A 20,788-nucleotide genomic window follows, 5' to 3' on the forward strand; every position below is an offset into this window, starting at 1 on the left:
TTATGATTTAATATTTCGTATATAACAGGTTAATTGTTAAAAAAAAAGTCCCCGGCCTGTAACATAGATGGCGCTACTAGAATTAAATCCATATGTTTTTTAGTTAGCACTAACCCTCAAAAGATGCGTGTATAAAGTTGACAGCTGTCGGATCATTGGTTTGTAAATTATAGCATTCTGAGTGAAGCAACTTTTGTTATTGTGAAAGAAATGGGTAAAAACGAATTTCGAATAAAATATTGCTTTTTGAAGGGATACATACAGTTGAATCAAAAACTTTGCTTGATGCCGAATTTCCGGATACTGCCCCAGGAAAATCAACCATCAAGGATTGGTATGCTATGATTAGTAAGTTTAGACGTGGTGAAATGAGTACCGAAGACGGTAAGCGCAGTGGACGCCCAAAAGAGGTTGTTACCGACGAAAACATTTTAAAAATCCAGAAAATGATTTTGAATGACCGTAAATTGAAATTGAATGAATAGCAGATACTCTAAAGATATCAACTGAGTATGTACATTATATCATTCACGAATACTTGGGTATGAGAAAGCTCTGTGCACAGTAGTTGTCCCGCGAGCTGACTTTTGACCAAAAACAAGGACGAGTTGATGATTCGGAGCAGTATTTGAAGATGACCAAGCGTAATAAACCCGAGTTTTTGCATCGATATGTGACAATGGATGAAACATGGCTACATCATTTCACTTCGAAGTCCAATCGACGGTTATCCGAGTGGACTGCTCACGATGAACCCGCTCCAAAGCCTGGGAAAACGCAAGTCGACTGACAAGTTTATGGCGTCTGTATGTTGGGATGAGCATGGAATTATTTCCATGAACTACCTTGAAAAAAGAAGGACCTTCAATAGCAACTATTACATAGCATTGTTGGACCGTTTTAAGAACAAAATCGCCGAAAAACGGCCGCATTTGAAGAAAAAGAAAGTGCTGCTTCACCAAGACAATGCACCGTGTCACAATTCAGTGAAAACGATGGCAAGAATCCATGAATTGGGCTTCGAATTGCTTCCTCATCCACCGTATTCTCCAGATCTGGCACTATTTCCTGTTCTCAGATCTCAAAAGTATGCTCGCTAGGAAGAAATTTTCGTCGAATGAAGAGGTGATCGCCGAACCTGAAGCCTATTTTGAAGCAAAGGACAAATCGTACTACAAAACTGGTATCGAAAAGTTGGATGATCGCTATAATCAGTGTATCACCCTTGAAGGGCATTATGTTGAATAAAAAAACTAATTTTGCCAAAAAATATGTTTTACTATAGTAGGCCGGGGACTTTTCAATTGACCTGTTATCAAACTAGCAACAATAAAAAACGTGGATGATAAATTAACGATCTCGGAGCGATTCCGATATGACCCACATCACCACCACCGTCTCTCGAGCGGCTACAGGATCCATATATTTCACCTTCCCGGAAAAAAATAACCATCCATAAAATGGCAGATTTATACGGACGAAAAATTAATGGTGCGTCTTACGTAAACTGAATTAAACATCAGGGATAAAACCACGAGCACTCTCCTCCGCCATTACTTTTTCCATTTTCGAAGTTCAATTACTGTTCTATCCAGTTACCAGAGTGGCGAGACGAGGACGACTAGCAGCGGATGATGGTGGATGGCGGGGGGGAAAGGGAGGCCGCGCGGGCGATCGATGTTAAATAGTTTGGAGCGTGCTCTAGTCTCCGGGCGCCATTAATCATTCCACGGCCATTTTTATCAATTCCGAAAATTGCCACCGCAGAAATGAGAACAAATAGGTTCTCGTGTCATACCCCTCCATTTATCAACGTTCAGAGAGTAATGAGATAGTTGAGAGGGTTAATGAGCTGTTTTGGGGCTTTACCAACTAAATGGTTAGTTCGAAATTGCAGATTGAACAACACCAAAGTATACTAATCTACATATTCACACTGTTAATAAAGTATGTTTATTATTTTTGCAGTAATCTGGTAAATTAGAACGTCTTTTTTTTTGTTTTAAAGTAAATCAGTCAGTTCGTGTGGTAGCCATGGTAGATACTTCCCATCATATCTAAACGTATGGAAACAGCAGCTTCACCAACTTCTAGGTTGTCTGAAAGTTTTTTCAGCTGGATTTTTATCTAATAACTCTTACAATATATCATAGTCTTAGAACTTTTTTCGTTCCCATACCGTTATTTGTTTTTATTTTGTCGCCTTCGAAATATATAAGAGACAATGTGTGTATAGATGAAATATGGGTATAGATAAAATAAACGTCACCAGCGAAATGTTCATGATGAGTATAAAAGGAAGAGGTAAACAGTTGAAGGATACAAAGACAAACGATTATTACACTGTGTGACAATTTTTTTTTGTTCTATAACATTAAAAGTGGTCAATAGAAAAAAAGCTATATATTCTGAAAGAAAATGACGAAGTATTAACTTTTCGTAAACTGTAAACAATAGAATCTCTCTCCATTACAAACCAACAGTAATCCGCTAACATTAATTATTGGAACTATCCATCTTCCTTGATAACGCTCTCCTATCTGTTTTATATCCTGGTGAAAGCATTCACCTTGTTCGCCACACTCACCATTCCAAGATTAGGGGGAAAATCAAAATGGAAATGAAAGAAATGTATTTTTAAGACATTCTGCACTATATTTCTAAAGTACTTCATAATAGATTTATTCTATATATAAGAAGAATAAGTGAAAGTTCTGAATTTTTCACTAACCATGAATTACTTTCTTTAATTATCTCTAAAGCTGCTAACTCTTTCGCGGTAAGATTTTCATCAAGTTTATTGTTTTTTATAAAATTTCCCCACGAATAAGGCCAACAAAAATACCTTCTTTTAATTTAGAATCACTTAATTTTGAGAAGACAGTTTTTAAATTAAAAAATCCTATACCATTTTCATGCGTGGTCTTAGCCAAAGATATATCGTTAACTGTGGTATCTGTGTCGTCGGAAAATCTTCCAAGGTTTGTTTCTTCTATTGTTAGGATATCAGCAGTTTAGATCAGATAAATGAGTAATCCCAAGACACTTTCTTGGGGAACTCCAGTCAAATTAGGTTTAAATGTTGAGAATGCCACTTCATGCAAGACTAAATGTTTTCTCTATATATATATCTATACATATTTCTAAGATATGATTCCATTAATTGATAATTAATTGGTTCTGTATACCACACCCGGTTAAAGGCTTGGCAAGACCTCCAAGAATATTGCAGACCAATATCTCTTGCTTTAACATTTCTTTTTTTTTCGATAACCGATGTTACTCTGTGTCGATAACATATATATATATGATGAAGGAAAGGGTATATATTTAATACTGTTATCTAGCGTGAGTTGGTGGAAGGATATAGATATATTTCCATTAGAAGCAACACGAAAATTGTATTACTAAACCTATTTAGCAATTCTTAACGAGAGTCACGCCACAGATTTATCGTCGTTCTCTAATTATGATCGTTTTCCCATTTGTTACGAATCTGCTTGCCGGCGAGGGCATAACTCAAACCGAGATGATAACAATGGTCACGGCCGAAGACGCTACTCACGACTAGCTTGTCCACCTCCTTTCCGTACCATATGTCCCTAATGGAAACAATGGGCCGTAAATTTAAATCTTTCAGTATCCGCGGCGTCTTTACATAGCGGCTCGGCCTGCTGGATTTTTTTAAATTTTGTTTCGGATCGGTCATAGGTTAAAATGAATATTTCATGTTATTATATATAAATACTGGTCCTTCTCGCATCATCAAAATTTATGTGACGTTATAACGTTGCAATGTTGTCGCATCAACTTTGACTTATAGTTTATTTCGACTTTGATATGTAACAACATTCTAATATAAATAAAGTAATGAAACAAAAATATAATTTATTTTAATATTTTAGTACATCTAGTGCATATAACAGATGGGGCAAAAGTCTCGCTACCATTTTGATTGGCTATAACTTTGCTCAAAGAAAAGATAAGTAAGTTTGATTTTCATTAAAAGTTCATTTGATGTTTACATTTTTTTTGTTCGTTATGATTTATTATGTATGTTAAACATTTTTATGACGTCCTGCAACATCTGGTGATGAATTTCTTCATTTTCGTGACGAATATTGTCTTTTAAGTTGTTGAATCGTTTGGGGCTTATTCACGTAACTTTTGATTTTAAAAACCCCCATAAGAAAAAGTCTGGTGCTGTTAAATCCGGAGATCTGGCTTCGTGGAAAAACGTCATTCAGTAATTGAGTTGTTGAACGAGCTTGGTGGCCCCATCTTGCTGAAAACACATGTCCTCTAGTCCTTGCTCCTCCATTTCAGTCACAAGAAAATTTCGAATCATGTCTTCAGTAGTAACAGTAACTACAACACCTTTTTCAAAAAAATAGGGACCAATGATGTTTCAAGCATGAATACCACACCATATAGTTGTTTTTAGTGTTCCCCAAAACCGACTGTTGGGTTTATTGACATGGCCACTGAAAAGAAAACGGACTTCATCGCTCATTATCAGTTTAGACGAAAAATCTTCAATTTCACCAGATAGCCTTAGAATTGCATTACTGTACTCAACTCTCCATAATAAAATTGAGATGTCTACACAACACAATGGTTAAAGCGAAACTGAGTTAAACGTTACATAACCAAGATGGCGCGCAATCAAAATGGTAGCGGACCTTTTGCCCCACCTGTTATTATCGATTGACTTAAACTACAGTTAATATTAATACTAACGATACAGCCACAATAGTTTGTAGAGTGAGGTTTTTTTAAATTTTATTTACAATGAATTCCTTTCCACCCGTTATGATATCAGTATATTTCTCATTATTTTCTTATGTTACTACTTGTGCATTTTTCTTGCAAAATTCTACAGATCTCCTCATATCTTCTTATTTAATTACTGCATTCCCCCTAATGCATTTGGTATATCATCTGTAAAAGAATTAGTATCCAGTCTTCCCTCATACTTTCCGACCAAATTCATGTATGTTCTAAACAATAACACACATATCTATGCACATAAATCATTACACATGATATAATTTTCTAGAATTGTCCTATGTTATATTAATTTTATAATCACCTTTATAATCACCTTTATTTGTTTCCGCTCTTATCACTCTGTCTTAGTAATTATCTATATTGGCCCATAAGTCCCCATCAGGAAAGTTTCACTCGGTCACGGCCAGTTTCACTATGAGAATTATGGTTCAAGTCAGTTACTAAATTGTTCATTTCTAATCCATCGAACACTTGTTCACAATTCCACCATTTGTCAAAGCCTTCTGTGTATCTAATGAAGTTCATCCAAACATCACCATTGTAGACAATTCTTCTTTCCAAAAGTCCAAACAGTTCTTCATTGTATGTCCCTCTCGATCAGCATCCATTATAATTCTTTACAATTGTTTCCTTAGGTAGACTCGAGCGATAGTGTTTTTGTTTTATAATAGTATGATTGTAATTGCAATTGGTATTAGATTATAATTTTGGAAATATAATTTAAAAAGAAGTAATAATATTTAATCAGAAATAAGCTGTTATTGGGACCATCATTTTCTTAAATATAAAAAATGGATATAATTAACTAGTTTAATTTGAAATAAAATAACATTAAAAAAAATCCTTTTTAAAAATCCTTATGACCTAATGTTAGATGTCTAAATTATTTTATCTATTTAACAAGTTCAAATAAAACTTCCAACGAGACGGAACCCTGGCAAACAACTCTTCTCGTTCACTTTTTAAATACTATTTTTGTTCATGAATACCATTTTTCAAAGTTTAATATCCTGTTTTTTTATATACTTGAATAAATATAATAAATATGGCGCATAAATTTGCAAAAATTTCTTATTTCTTAATCGTAATCACCTATTTACAATTGAATTCATATGATGATACTGATACTAATAAGAGGAGAAAAAAAAACAATTCCCTTGGCCTGATTTTAATCTCCTTTGTTGCTGTTATCCAATATATTAATGTAAAATATACAACCTTATATATTATACTCCGCGATGATTACATGTCGGAGTAATATTCCTGCTGAGCTCAGTTTAGGTCAAATAATGAGAAGTAGAACAAAAGCAGATGAGATTCTGCTGAAACCTCGTCTAAATATTAAAAGTTCTTTTCAGAGCCGAGCAAACGTGGATAGAAGCCTGGAATACTGCTCCGATATATATAATTATATACCTTATACTTAATACAAAATAATCAATGGGATAATATCATGCAAATGGAAACAATAAACAATCAGGTCCCTTTGCCACGGCCGCCACGATACGCGGCACCCACACCGCATCGGATATCTGTCATCTTGTTGGGGATGAGAAAAGTCGAAAGCGACGCGGAAAAAAAAACGCGACAGACACGAGAGAACAACGAGAGAAGAGGGCCACGGAAAAAAAATAAACGTCGACTGCTATTCTCCTCGCCCACGACGGCAGCGAGTAGTGCACGACGCGGTCGGTTGTGGCTGAGGGCCGATAGCTCGGCCACGGTCGTTTAGATCGTGGATATAAAGTACCGAGTTTGGGGAGTTGTTGAGACGATCGAAGAGATGATGCGATACGGGGTACCGTATATATTTGCTAAAAGGACGACTGGCTGGAGATGTTAGGGATTTTTTTATGTCTGGCTGTGGCTTCCAGCAGAATCTGTCTTCGTGCATTGGTCATTTTTATAATCATAACGAATTCCCTTATATACATTTAATTGTGATACATATTTGTAGAGGGGATCCTTCAGAGTCATTAATCAATTAACAAAAACATCAGGAATGCTTGAAAACTAGGTTGTCTTTCTGGTATTATTTGTTCTAACTCTGAGATGTTTAATTTCACTTATCTTAATTGGGTTTGATTACAATTTTATTATAATTTAATAAAAAGACACGTTTTGTACCAAGTAGTGGTAGATGCGTTATTTTTCCTTCCATTTTTTTCTGCCCCTGTTAAGTCTTCTTGCTTCGATCTGACTTTTTCCTCTCTTCTCAAGTATTTGTCTCATATATTCATCCCAAGTTCGTTTAGGTCGCATTCTGGTATTCTCCTCTCTGTTATTGCTTCTCTTATTTACCTAGGTTTGGTCTTTCTCCTTACTTCTCATCTTGACCATCTTTGTTACACCCCTGACTCCTCTGAGGTATTTCATTTCTGCTCCCTGTATAATACTTTTGTAACTATTTTGACAATAATCACGTCTCGCAACCGAATGTTAGTATTGGTCTGTAAGTCGCTTTGTACATTCCCAGTTTAGTTTTGTTTGATATTACATTTTTGTTAACGAATTTGCGAAGTACGAGGAATCATATTATATCATATCATATCATATCAAAAAATTGGTATCAGTTAAAGCTGATTATCATAAAATCTGTCATAGTATCAGTTTTTATAAGAATAGTTAGTTACATTTAACGAATTACCTCATTACTAATAATTCTTTATTGTTAAATGTTTGTTTTTCTTTTTTACAGATGAACTATTGCTCCACATCCCAAGTATTAGCAGTAATTGACCAATGATTGTAAGTATTAGTCAAGCAATGTTCAATTTTTTTCAATCAATTCAGTTAAATTAATTAATATATAGAGCTCGTATGACAGATCAACATCTTTAAGAATCTCTTTCTGTTTTGATACCTTTTCCAAAAAAATTCCAAAAAAGAAAAACAATCTGGATGCTTAAATTGACGAATATGGAGGAATAGGGAACGCATTCTAAGTCGAGGAATTTGTTGGTCGTTAAATGCAAACAATTTTATTTTACATCGTCGTTCGCAGGACATGTTAAGAGTTTGTCAGTGTTATTGTGGAAATAACAATATGTAGGAAAACAGTCACTTATAACATCAAAAAACATCAAATACAAGGATTGTTATTTATATATTGAGTCTAATAACGAAGATACACTACTTTATTAACGCAAATATCTTTATTGTCGAAGTTTTCTCTTCGTAACACTGTTTCTACTCTAGTTAAGGTAACTTTGGTAAAATTATGCGGGATCCAAGGTGGACATCCTTTTCACAGCTAAATATTCATGCAATATTTTATTCATACTTGTCATGATAATGCCCAAGGATGATTGAACTTGCAATATCATTTCTCACACATCATTGGTTTATGGTAAAACGTTCTGAAGAAGGTGATGGTTAAAAAGACTTCCAATGGGAAACGTGAGATGGAACCCTCGTACCAACTTCACCAAGATTATTGTTGTTTTCTGAAAAAGCAGTACTGTTAAAATATGCGTCCTCTGACTCACTACCAATTTACCGGTTGATAATTCGACGTATTTACAAGCCTTTACCAAATACATCGATGTAAAAAGAATGTCGACCAACATTGAACCTCCCACACGGCGATGGTACAACAACGGTCAATTATTCGGCCACCGTGGAACGTGCAAAATACTCCATACCATCACCGTTCGCTCTGCGATCGATAAATCTTCATTAAATTTAATTAAAAGCACGACCGTACCAGACTAAACCAACACGACCACTCGAATCGGGTCTAATTTATCTCGGGTCGCAGCGCCAAAACGACGAAACCAAAGAGCGATACGATACGGTCTCGGCCCTGTTGTACCCTTTGCCGTCCTTCCATCTCTCCCCGTCTGCCAACAGTCCGCCCATCGTTGACTCGTGTGTTTGTGTTTGTCTGTGTGTGTATATATATGTTTGGCTTAAAGACCTGAATTGGTGATGGTAGCTGGAGATACCGAAACAACGGCCAACTACAAAACAAACAAAGCTAGAGTTTACGAGTCAGCGTTTCACTTTTAGCAGGAATACTGCGGCAACTTTTGGTGATGCAGCGGCAGGAGTCCGATCAGAGTGTTCCTAATTATACCAGGAAACTATAATGTATTGTATCCTTATGTTGATTTTTCTTTTATTATTTTTTAATTATATTGTTACTTGTCTTTGCCGGCTAACCTACAATTTGTCTTTACAATAACTTAAATCTAAATATATATCTAGGAGGACACATGGTAATGCTTATGTATTAAGAGTGCTGTTTTTCTATTACATACACACTATACCAGATCAAATGGTTTGATTCTTTTGAGTCTGTGTCCTGTTCTGGTGGTATCCAAAAGCTGCAATACATAACAATGAAGTCTCATATCAATATCATTGTTAGAAATCAAATAACTTCAATAATAGGATACATTATTCAACTTTTCATCAAAAAATACACAAGTTCTTCGATGGATATTTATAAATAGAACAAAATGAACAACACGTATATCTATTCTGACCATTTGTTCACTTTAAAAATGCATAAATGTTCCTGTAAACCCTGTATGTTTGAATTTATTATTGATACTTGCAAGCAGTATGAAGATTTGACTCAGGTATGTTTTGAATGTCTAGGTCTGCATTAAAAGTCTTGTTATTAATTGGTATAATGAATAATTTTAACTAACACAATTTACTTTTGATTAAATAGTTACAAGCTTACAAGTATTCTTCATTAGTAAAACTCATGATTTATTTGTTTTTACTACCTGATGATTACCATTTGTAAATAATTGTTCCATGATGTTTCTAGATCAAAATCCACATCAAAGAGTAACTTTTTCTCAATATATATGAGTTCTCAAGAATCATAAATGAAGTTTTTGGACAGAAAAGTAAATTTCAATATTCACAAACTGAATGAAATGTTCTTTGCCAGATTTGGTTAATAGGCTTTACTTGTATTGCAAATGCTTTAGGAGCAAAACTTTACGCAGTCAAATAGTTGACATGGTATCCAATTGATATTTGTTGATGATATACGGATATTTTATTACCTTTATCACCCTCTTTTTGATTGATCAAGAAGTTCAAGTCTTTGGTTTTGCTTATGAATATATGTAAATAATAACATCTTCTTTAACCATGATAGATAATAAGAATTAAGTCCATTTATGTTAAATATTTTATTAACGGCAGTCAATAGCAATAATATTAAAAAATATATTAAAAGAAAGTATAAAATTCAAGCATCATTCAGACATTAATTTTGGTTCATCTGAGATCTTTTTGATTCATTGTTATGTTTTCCCTTGTTTTTGGCGACCTCTGCAAGAATATCCTCTTAGTTTTTGTGAAAATTCATTGATGGTTTCTAACTGAACTTGTGAATAATTATTAATATTCGACTTCTTTTCGACGACTTTTCAAAGTTGTCTGTCTTATTTATAACTTTATTTTGAATTTTATATGTCCATCGCATTCAAAATAATATTTTAAACAATATGTCAAGATTCCTTACTAGCTGAAAGAAGAGTTCCTAAGCGTTCCATTTATTTATTTCAATCATCTTTAAACTTCGAGAAAATATTTTGGACATATTATAACATTCAAAGTGGAAACATCACTAAATCATAGAAACGTACAACTACTGGATAACATGCAAGAAATTAGAAGATGATAATGAACCAAACTACATGAACTTGTATATTGTATAAATGTAGGTATAAGTTAATATTAAACATTAGGTTAAGTAGTCTAATTTAATTTTAGAGATATATATACTGATGTATTTATCTCACAATTGTCTTGCTTGTATATTGATGCAAGTACAATATAACAATAAGAATGGTATTGAGAATATCTAATGTAAGGTGTGTAATAAAAATGTTAGATATATATAGGAAAGCTAGATATGGGGCTTGACTAGTAACAGGTTGAAAGTACCACTGTAAAGCATTTGGTAGCATTTGTTGATCTTCATCTGGGCCATATAAAGTACCTAAATAGGATTGCTAATTCAGTTTCGGTTAGTTACCCTTATTGTTTATTTGATGTTTATATCTTATAATTTTTGACCGACGTCTGACATGGAAAAACATATAGTGACAAAACGCAAACAGCTTGTACTTAAACTAAACGTATTGGCTAATGGGGCGTAAATCTAAATTATCATTAGATATCAAGGTTTTGCTGTAAGTCAATACTTAGGCCCATTTAGACCTATGGTATTGAACTGTGGGGTACAACTAGCAAATCTAACATAGATATCCTCCAGGGGTTCCAGAATAAAGTATTGCGAGCCATCGTCGATGCCCCATATTACAACAAAGTGATTCAGCGCGATATCCCCTTAGAATCCATAACGAGTGTGATTCCAAGTGTTAGTGCGAAGTACTCTGAAATACTATTAGTGCATCCTAATGCACTTGCCAAACAGTTAAATGTGCACGATGTCAGTGAAGTGCGTAGGCTCAATCGCAAGCTACCATACGAACTGACTAATAGACACATAGAGTGAGATTTAATATTCTCTAGAATAAGTTAGAATAGTATCTAGAATAAGATTTAGATTATAAGTTGTACAGCAGATCACTTACTGAAGAATCTTTTATATCTAAAGACTCAAGACAATGTTTTCTTATTACAAAAAAACTACACTATTTAGGACTATTTCAGCTTTTTTTTTAATTCTAATGGAAATTAAGATTTTTTTCTTAGCTCATTATATTAGAAAACTCTATGGAAAAACCGCTATGTCGTATAAACGACCGTTTCTTTTTGCCGTATCTCTCGTCTCTCTCTTTTTTCCGCACTCCACGAATGGCCCGTAGTTAAACAAACTGTTCTCGAGGTAATAAATAGTTCGTAACCTGCGCCTGTAACACACGTACATTCACGCTCGTTAAACGCGAAAGGTTTAACCCCGGACCGTCGAGCCCAGCCCCTCCGATCTCGATCGTTTGGAGTATACGAACACGTAATTAAACGCTATAAAATGATTTACGGCCGTTGCCGGGCCAATTAGTATGGACGTCGGACAGAAATCAGCTCGACTCGAATGTAAATGACATCGTATACGGTGTTTGGTAGAAATATCCCAGAGTTTTTGATTTTGTCGTGATTTTTTTGACATTTTTATAACTTGATATTAACGATATTCGTATAATACCGACCTTCATGGTAGGCCCCTGCCAAAATAGTAAACAGGGGATATACAAAATAATATGAACACCAACATTATATGAATAATATACACAGGATTTATTTATTAGTAAATAGTTAAGCCACCATTTGGTTTTGAAAATTTCCAACGGAATGTTCCAATGGATGAAATATCCGCCAATGATGCTGGGGTTGGAAATCTAGTAGTCATCCTGTATCATACAGTGCTTGGTGGAAATATCTCTGATTTTTTTTATTTTGTCGTGATTTTTTTTGACATTTTAATATCTTATTGTTAGAGATTCTTATAATCGGACCTTCATGGGAGGCCCCTTCCGAAATAGTATATAGGCGATAAACAAAATAATATGAACACTTGATATATGCACAATATTTACTTAATACTAAATAGTCGAGCCACCATTTGCCACCAAATTTCCAACGGATGAAATATCCTCCAATGATGGTGGAAATGGAAATCTAGTAGTTATCCTGTGGTCTACAACTTCCAAGTGTGGGTTAGATACATCAGTATTTATTTTACAAATTAAAATTAGATTATTTAAGCTAAAGTTAACACTAGTACGCATATATGTTCGTGTACTTTGGTATACGTTCTTCAATATTGCTTCCACGTTTTTTCGAGATTATCATGGAGTTAGTTCTTCGTTGGTTATCTAGTGATAAACATTGGTAATTAATCTAAGAATTTTGTTTTGCCATCATTACTAGGTTACTAGTCGGTTTGATGTTTTAGTGAATCTCTATATTTGAACAGTCCAAGTATTGCTTTGAGTCATGCTATGTTAAATTTCGCCACTTTTAAATAATTGAAACCATTAGGGACATTTGGGATATGATATAGCAGCAGTTTCTAAGACGTTTGATGGGCTTTTTTAGCTAAATTTCTCAAATGAAACAACAAAAGTCATGACAGGATTTGGATGTTCTATGATTTAAACGCTATCTTTTATAGATAAATTAGGTTAGGTTGTTTTCATTTTTACTGATCGAAATACATGCAAGTATCTGATGAAATAAGTTTTTCATTGATAGTGAGAATATATAAAACTAATTTCCATAATATTACATATCACACCATTCTGACAACTCAGATAATCTGGTAACAAAGTATAATGTAATTTGTATTGATTAAATAAAACTATGACTCTATTGAAAACAGAGATAAAACAAATCAAACCAAAGTCAAAAGTTTATCTTTCATCTGTTATTATTCAATATTTCAATGCTTTGACCTTAATTCTGACTATTATAATATTTAACTTTTCACCAAGTCGATTACCATGTATAACATTTACGTTAGTATCCTGCTCTGTCTGTCTGTTGGTACCAACAATTAGTGACCCTTGAAAAGACACAGGTTACACATTATTAGCGGATACCGTCAGTTTTTTCTTCCTCGTGTTACCGGAGATTCATTTCTCCTTTTGTACGCGATAAAGATGCATTTTAACGTCGTTAGTCGGTGACCCCTGCCAGTTCTAGGGGTTATCTTTGTTTGTCGATCGAGCGTGAATTTCCCTGATATTCTTTGAGTAACCATAACGTTTGTTGCATTATTAAGAATATTTTAAGAATAATTAATAGTAGAAATAGAGCTAAATGGTTAATAGAGCTTCTTAAGAATATTTCTTTTGCGCAACGTTGAAGGAATAATAACACGAAACTAATATCACGATAAAAAAGTGCTGTATCAGTGCTAACTGCTACTCGATTCCACTATGTTCAAAAAATATAAAAAGAACTAGAATACTTACTTTACCAGAAATTGTACTATATATTTTTTTTATTAATTACATCTTACATTCGATATGCTTAGTACAATCTTAATTCACAAATTATATTCCCAGATCCGGTGCACCTCTTCGTTGGTTGCGTAGCGATAAGCAATGGTAATTAATTGTAGAACTTTTGTTTTGGGTGGGTTGGATTACTAGTTGGTTTGATGTTTTAGTGCAAGCCCATAGGTCCAAATAAGCTTTATGATTGACTGATAAACCAATCTCTTTGATTTTCGATCAAGTTGAGAGTATCTTTCGACTAACAAGTACAGTTGCTTGACTTTGAGTCTAATTTGCTCTGCTTTTTGTCTAACATGATTTTTCCAGTTTAATCGACCATCGAAATATTTTCCGAGGTATTTAGCTGATTCTGCTTGAGGAATCGGGCATTTGTCAAGTGATATAATCTAAGTTTTTGTCAATTCGCCGCAATGCAAAATTAACGTGGACAGATTTGGAGCTATTAAGCTGTATCTTCCAGTCTCTGGTCCATTTGTAGATCTTGTTGTACTCACTACTTGTACTTGTTCTGTGTGAGTGAGAAAATGTTCCAAGTACTGTTTTGTCGTTTGTTGTTGGGATATCAGCACTATAGAGTAGATATAGAAGTAGTCCCAAGACACTACCTTATGGAACTCTAGCTGAAATAGATTTAAGTGTTGAGAATGCTCGTTCATGCGAGATTCTAAATTTTCTTTCGAAAAGATATCAGTCGACAGTGATTCTGTGGTAACAATTTGCTCATTTTGTAGATTAATCCCAAACGCCATACCCGGTCAATACATCCAGGAATATTGCAGGGCAGTATTTCTTTTCTTAGAATGCCGTTTCAACAACTTCTGTTACTCTGTGCACTTGATCGATTGTCGAATGGTGATACCGAAATCTAAACTGGAAATCTGGCATTTCTATTAATTTATTTCTTCTATTAAAAATTTCAGTAATTTAAAATAATGTAAACCTTTAGACCTTCAACTATTAATAAAAATTGAATTCGCCACAGCAAAATCAAAACAAACATAAACTGGTAGCCAGTTGAAATACAAGTTTATCTATTAAACTATATCGGTTATCATTTAATGCCACGATACGATTTCATTAATTCCGTAGAGATCGACGCCATCGAGGCGAATAATAAAAAAAGCGAGCCGAAGGAATGGTAAATCAGCGCGCGCTGGCAACCGTGGCTGAGAGATATTCGCGAAAGAAAAACTTACGGCCTGCCTAATCTGATGAACCAAATTCGTTAAAAATCCTTTAGCGCTATCTGATTCGCTTTAATTGATCCGGCCGAATTTAAACGACCTCATTAACCGCTAATGTTCGGTATGTTGTTGGACTTTTGGTTGAAATTAAACTGAATATTCCGTGTTGAGTTATCGGGGATCGAATGAAATCACTCTTTTGATTGATATTGATTAATTTTATTAATTTTCTTTGGTTTTTATGCTTGTTCTCGATATGGCTTCTTCTTCGATTCGATCTTTGATGTCTGCAAATGATGGGGTACAGATTTGGTGTGTAGATGACGAATTCCAAGCTCAGTTCCAATAGTTTTATCATTAAAACTACAGATTTATGATACAAGGTTTTGTTTTGGTGATTCAATGAGTCGTTTTTAGTCCTAACATTGTTGTGTCATGACAGACTATATCTACCCCTTCAAAGAGTGAGTGAGAAAAGGCACTATATGGTGTTGATGATGTTGAATTCGCCAGATTTTTCGCAGCTTTTGACCTCCTGAGATATACCTTCTTTTCTAAATTGGTCTTAGACAGATGTACTAAGATGCGAGAAAAGCTTTAAGCATTGCGCCTATAATAAGGTAATAAGAGTTAGAATAGACACCATACAGAAAAGTAATAAACATTAACTTGTAACATTTCCTTCCTTCCAAATATACCTGTAGAAAATGTTGTCTTAACTTCTGTATTTATTTATTTATAATTTATGTCTATTAGGTTATGTGGTAGGCCTTTTGTCTCCTTTTAGATATTTAACATCACATGTAAACGTTTGGAAACAGTCGATGTATCAATTAACAGAGTTTGAGATCGGTTTTCATCCAATAAATCTTGTAGTTTATTGTCCTCGAACGTTTTTTGTTTGGTCATCCAGGCCAGTCTTTGTCATTGTCATCAAAAATCTGCACTCTTAGATCATTGAAACCAAAACCGACCTGGGATGTGATGAAACTGCACCACCAAAAAAGTGTTTCTAAAAGTATTCGATGGACTTTGGCAGTAATCAGACAACAGGTATTGAACTTTGAGACTAAAATGTTGAGCGTTCCTTGAAAAAACTGTCTTAACAGATAAAATAACAGACGGTTTATACAGATAAATGTTAAAACCGTCGATTTTAAATTAGGTTAGCTTGTTTAAGCATTTGGTATTAATTAATCACACTTTTTTGTCAATATAATTACAAAATCATGGTTTAGCATTTAATGAACCTCTCTCAGAATAAATGTACAGTTATAATACTTCAGGAACTATTTCTTACATTATATGTTCAGTAAAAGAATTCAACTTGCATATGTTTGTTTCTAAAGATTATATTGTATATAAGAAATATTTATGTACAGCCCATTTTTATTTGTAGATATTTTAAAAACAAATTATACATTTTACATTATTTCCACAATTTTGAAGAAAATACAAAAAACTAGAGATGGAACGACGCAGAGATACTAAGAAACAAAATCATAAATAGTATAAAATAAATGAAAGTAGAATGGACAAACGAATTAGAAGAAGAAAAAAAAAAGCTGAAAATATCTAAATAAAGAGTAAAATAGGAAAATAAATAATGACTAGTATCTGTATACACTGAAATATAAGTCAAAATCGTCGAATTAAGCAGTTGTTTTCATTGATATTTTGCATTTTCACCAATATATTGCTGATGCAAATACATACAAGCATCTAATAAGATAACTGGATCCCTTTCTATCTGTGTTTGACTTTTATTTACTTTTGGGGTGACTGATTAATATTTCTATGACGCTGTAAAACACCCTTATCAATCATTCAATCGCCAGTATAAAAATTTTGGATTATAGAAATACGAAAGATTTGGTTGTAGGCTTGACAGTTCAGTAGTTACTATGATGATAATAACAGTTAGGTTGGCTTGTTTAATAACTTTATATTAATACTTCACATTTCCTCAATAGCACCATAATATATTGAAAGATGCGAAAAAAAAGAAAGCGAAAACAGAGTTTCAGTCAATATACGAATGTTTTAAATATCATATACATATACAATAATTATTATGGAACGAAATGAGTCACATATCTGTCTGTACACCCTTTTTCGCACGAACTCATCGTCGTTTAAAACGTTTTCTTCATTTCGCAAGGGTTAACTCGGCGAGGGTGTTATGCTTCTGACGATCCCCCATTCATTTTTTCATGTTTTGATGATTTTTCGAGTGGTCGAGGCGGTTTATTCGGTGGTGGTGGGGGAAGAGGAAGGGCGACGACATCTCGTCGTCAGGAAACGGATTAATGAATGGTAACCAAATGATATTTTCGTTTAATAGAAAAGAAATAATGAAAAAGGGAGGGTGTCGGTTAAATACTTTAAGCCCTGTTCCGTCGGTTTTCGACATAGGAGGGTGAATTTAAACGAAATATATTGTATATTATATTCACTGAGCTTTTTGTTTAATTAAATTATAATCATAATCAATATCAGATCAAGAACATGATTTTTAACGTTTGGATTATGGTAAAGTTTATGGTAAAAGGATATGTGTTTCGCGACCTTTTAATTTATTTTGTTCGTATTCATGCTCACTCACTCAGTCATCTTTATCTTTAGTATTTTCAGTTGAATTTACCTGCATAACATACATAATAAGTTGAAGTTTTTGTAAAAATGCTTTTTACTATTCCATTATTTCAATAACATATGAAGAATATTATTTTTGTTGTTGCAAAATGCCAGTAATTGTTCATTATTGAAAGAATGAATATCATTCATCCAATTAATAGTCCTTTTATGTCATATTTGTCTAATCTCCAGTAATTTCTAAAAAACTGAAGCCACTAATAGAGGATGATGACTTAACCGCACCACATCAATTTGGCTTCAAAAAAAGTGACTCTACTATAAACCAAATTTATTGAATTATGGATATAACTGAAAGATCACACAGAGAAAGAATAGTCTGTTGTTCCGTTTTTCTTGCTAATCGATAATAAATATCTTATATTTCGGATGGAGCTTTCAAGGTTAAGCATGTCCTTCACCTGATGTACACTGGTGAGTTACAATACAGTATAATAGCTACTTCTGTTGATAATTCTACCATACTGGTTGTAGGTAGTAAGGCCACAACGAAGCAGCAGTAAAATTGCTGCTAAACAAAATTAACAATTGGCAATAACCAGTCATCAAGTCATCAAGCAATGAGACTGAATCTGTCCACGTCAATTTTAATTATAAGAAAAATCAGCACATTCCTATCAGGATAAATAGTATCCAATTGCTATAAACTAATACAGAGTAATATTCAAAAATGACACCGGACGCGAAGCTACACACTAATACTCAAGAATAATGCAGTAAAGTATTGTATAAGCAAATCCTTATGTCCATATGGTCGGTCATATGGCAACAAGATATAGATGACATGATTCAAGGACTTCAGAACAAAGTATTGTGGTTGTTAATGCTCCATGATACTTGACTAAAAAACTTGCCTGACGTCATGAACAAAGACTTTTTCATTATGTCAGTGTTGAGCCTGAAACAAGATGACTCAAGTAGATTAAGCCTTTTGAGATGGTCTAGTGTAGGGTTAGCGTCCAAACTAGTGTACACATTAATATTAGTGTAAACAAGTTTATGGAAACTACAAGATTTTAATATGACAATATCTTTTTTTATAAGTTTATTTTTTACTATATAACCGAGAGAATAAAGTTTCAATAATATCAATAAGATATTGTTTTGGCAATATGTGAAGATATCACGATCCACAATAGTGGTTACACAAAAACTTTCAAAGGACGCATTTAACAAGATTAACTTAACAAAGAGGATGGAAATACTGTTACAACAAAAGAAGACATTATTCAAAAAAACAGTCGCAAATTGCTGTTTGGGCAAAAAAATGTATAATTTTCAATGTTGCAGTGCTAGTTCGAGTTAAATTTAAACAGTTCTAAAGACACTTGAGATGAGAACACCTCCAACATAACCAGCGCTCGTAAAAGTAAAGTACCGCATCTAATTTGCTCCGCAATCAACCAGGTATCATAAACCATTCGCCGTGACAGATGTTTAACAAACTATTAGGGTCTTATTTTGTAAATGTCACAATTCCACCCCGGTGGGACGATGATGCAGCTTGCGCTCATTTCACTCGCCTACACTTTAAAATTAGAAGCCCCAGTCGCCCGAGCAAGGTGGAAGACGTCGTCTCTTTCTTATAGGGTACCGGGGAGATTTTACGTGATAATTGCTGCATTCCTACGTCACTTTCTGATGTATCGAAGACCCCCCATGCGCATTCCAATACTTGCATCGCCCGTCGAACTATAGGGGACGCGTTACTCATAGAGGGTGAGTTGGGACATGAAACTGCGTTAATGTAACGTCAGAGATGGGGCATAATACATGAGAAATCAGTATTCCTTAAGAAAAAGTTAGATAGTTCCTTTATTTTCTTAAATATTTGGCGAGTCTGCAAGTAATTAAACGTTGATTGTCTCAAAAAAGTTACAATACACAGATTTTGCGATTTCGTCCTTCAAAGGGTCTAATAAAGCTATGTCCTTCCTTTTTAAAGGTAGTCAATGAAAATTGTTCCATGCGCATCCCAAAATACAGACACAATAACCTTGCTAGGCGATTGTTGCGTTTTTCCACGCTTTGGAGCGGGTTCATCGTTTGCAGTCCACTCGGATGACCGTCGATTGGACTTCAGATTGAAATGATACAGCCATGTTTCATCCATTGTTACATATCAATGCAAAAACTCGGGTTTATTACGCTTGGTCATCTTCAAACACTGCTCCGAATCATCAACTCGTCCTTGTTTTTGGTCAAAAGTGAGCTCGCGGACACCCACTGTGCACAGAGCTTTCTCATACCCAAATATTCGTGAATGATTTGATGTACATGTTCAGTTGATATCTTTAGAGTGTTTGCTATTTCATTCTATTTCAATTTAGGGTAATTCAAAATCATTTTCTGGATTTTTAAAACGTTTTTGTCGGTAACAACCTCTTTTGGGCGTCCACTGCGCTTACCGTCTTCGGTGCTCATTTCACCACGTCTAAACTTAGCATACCAATCCTTGATGGTTGATTTTCCTGGGGCAATGTCCGGAAACTCGACATCAAGCCAAGTTTTTGCTTCAACTATATTTTTTCACTTCAAAAAGCAATATTTCATCAACACGCGAAATTTTTTTTTATCCTTTTTTTTCAGAATAACAAAATTTGCTTCACTCAAAATGCAATTCACAAACTAATGATCCTACAGCTGACAAATTTATACACGCATCTTTTGAGTTTTAGGGCTAACTAAGAACATATGGACCTGTTATATTATTTATTCAGGTCATTCATTTTATTATTTACTGTATGAGATTCTTGCTCTATAAAGCGAGATAAACAGAAAAAAGCGAAACCAAGTGCGAGATTTAAAAATTGCCCATTTTGTAATTCTTCTTGGCTGAAATCATATTTTCAAAATAACAAACAAACTATATACGGCACACATTTACAGTCGGAGCCAAACGCAAACAATACCATTAATTTTCGACCTTACGACAACACTTCTGCATCTTGCATCGGTAAAGGAACCCACCAGTCAAACGTGTGACGTCACCGCATCAATTTATATTCATAATTTCGTCCACACTCGCCACGGCACGACCACCACCGCGTCACAATAAATATCTTTCATGGCTTTATTTATATGTTGGTAAATTGAACCGACCACACAATGGACGGGCTCGGATCGATGTTGTTTTGTTCGGTTTTGTCGTAAAAATCACCATGTCTGGGTGTGTCGATCATCATAAAAGACGGGAACCGT

The 20,788-nt window shown here is 34.3% G+C and overlaps 1 protein-coding gene across 1 annotated transcript in view; it reads left to right on the top strand.

Annotated features, from left to right (window-relative positions):
• Window positions 1-20,788, top strand: part of fz2 (frizzled 2) — a 118,800-nt gene that overhangs the window by 81,505 nt on the left and 16,507 nt on the right. The window contains exon 3 of the mRNA XM_076415967.1: window positions 7,490-7,539. The gene's annotated coding sequence lies outside the window, so the exon portion shown is untranslated. The remainder of the gene's footprint in view (window positions 1-7,489; window positions 7,540-20,788) is intronic.

The sequence above is a fragment of the Rhynchophorus ferrugineus genome, unplaced genomic scaffold (genome assembly GCF_030347505.1).
Source record: "Rhynchophorus ferrugineus isolate W39M unplaced genomic scaffold, kcgeb_rfMv2 rfM10, whole genome shotgun sequence".
NCBI lineage: Eukaryota > Metazoa > Arthropoda > Insecta > Coleoptera > Curculionidae > Rhynchophorus > Rhynchophorus ferrugineus.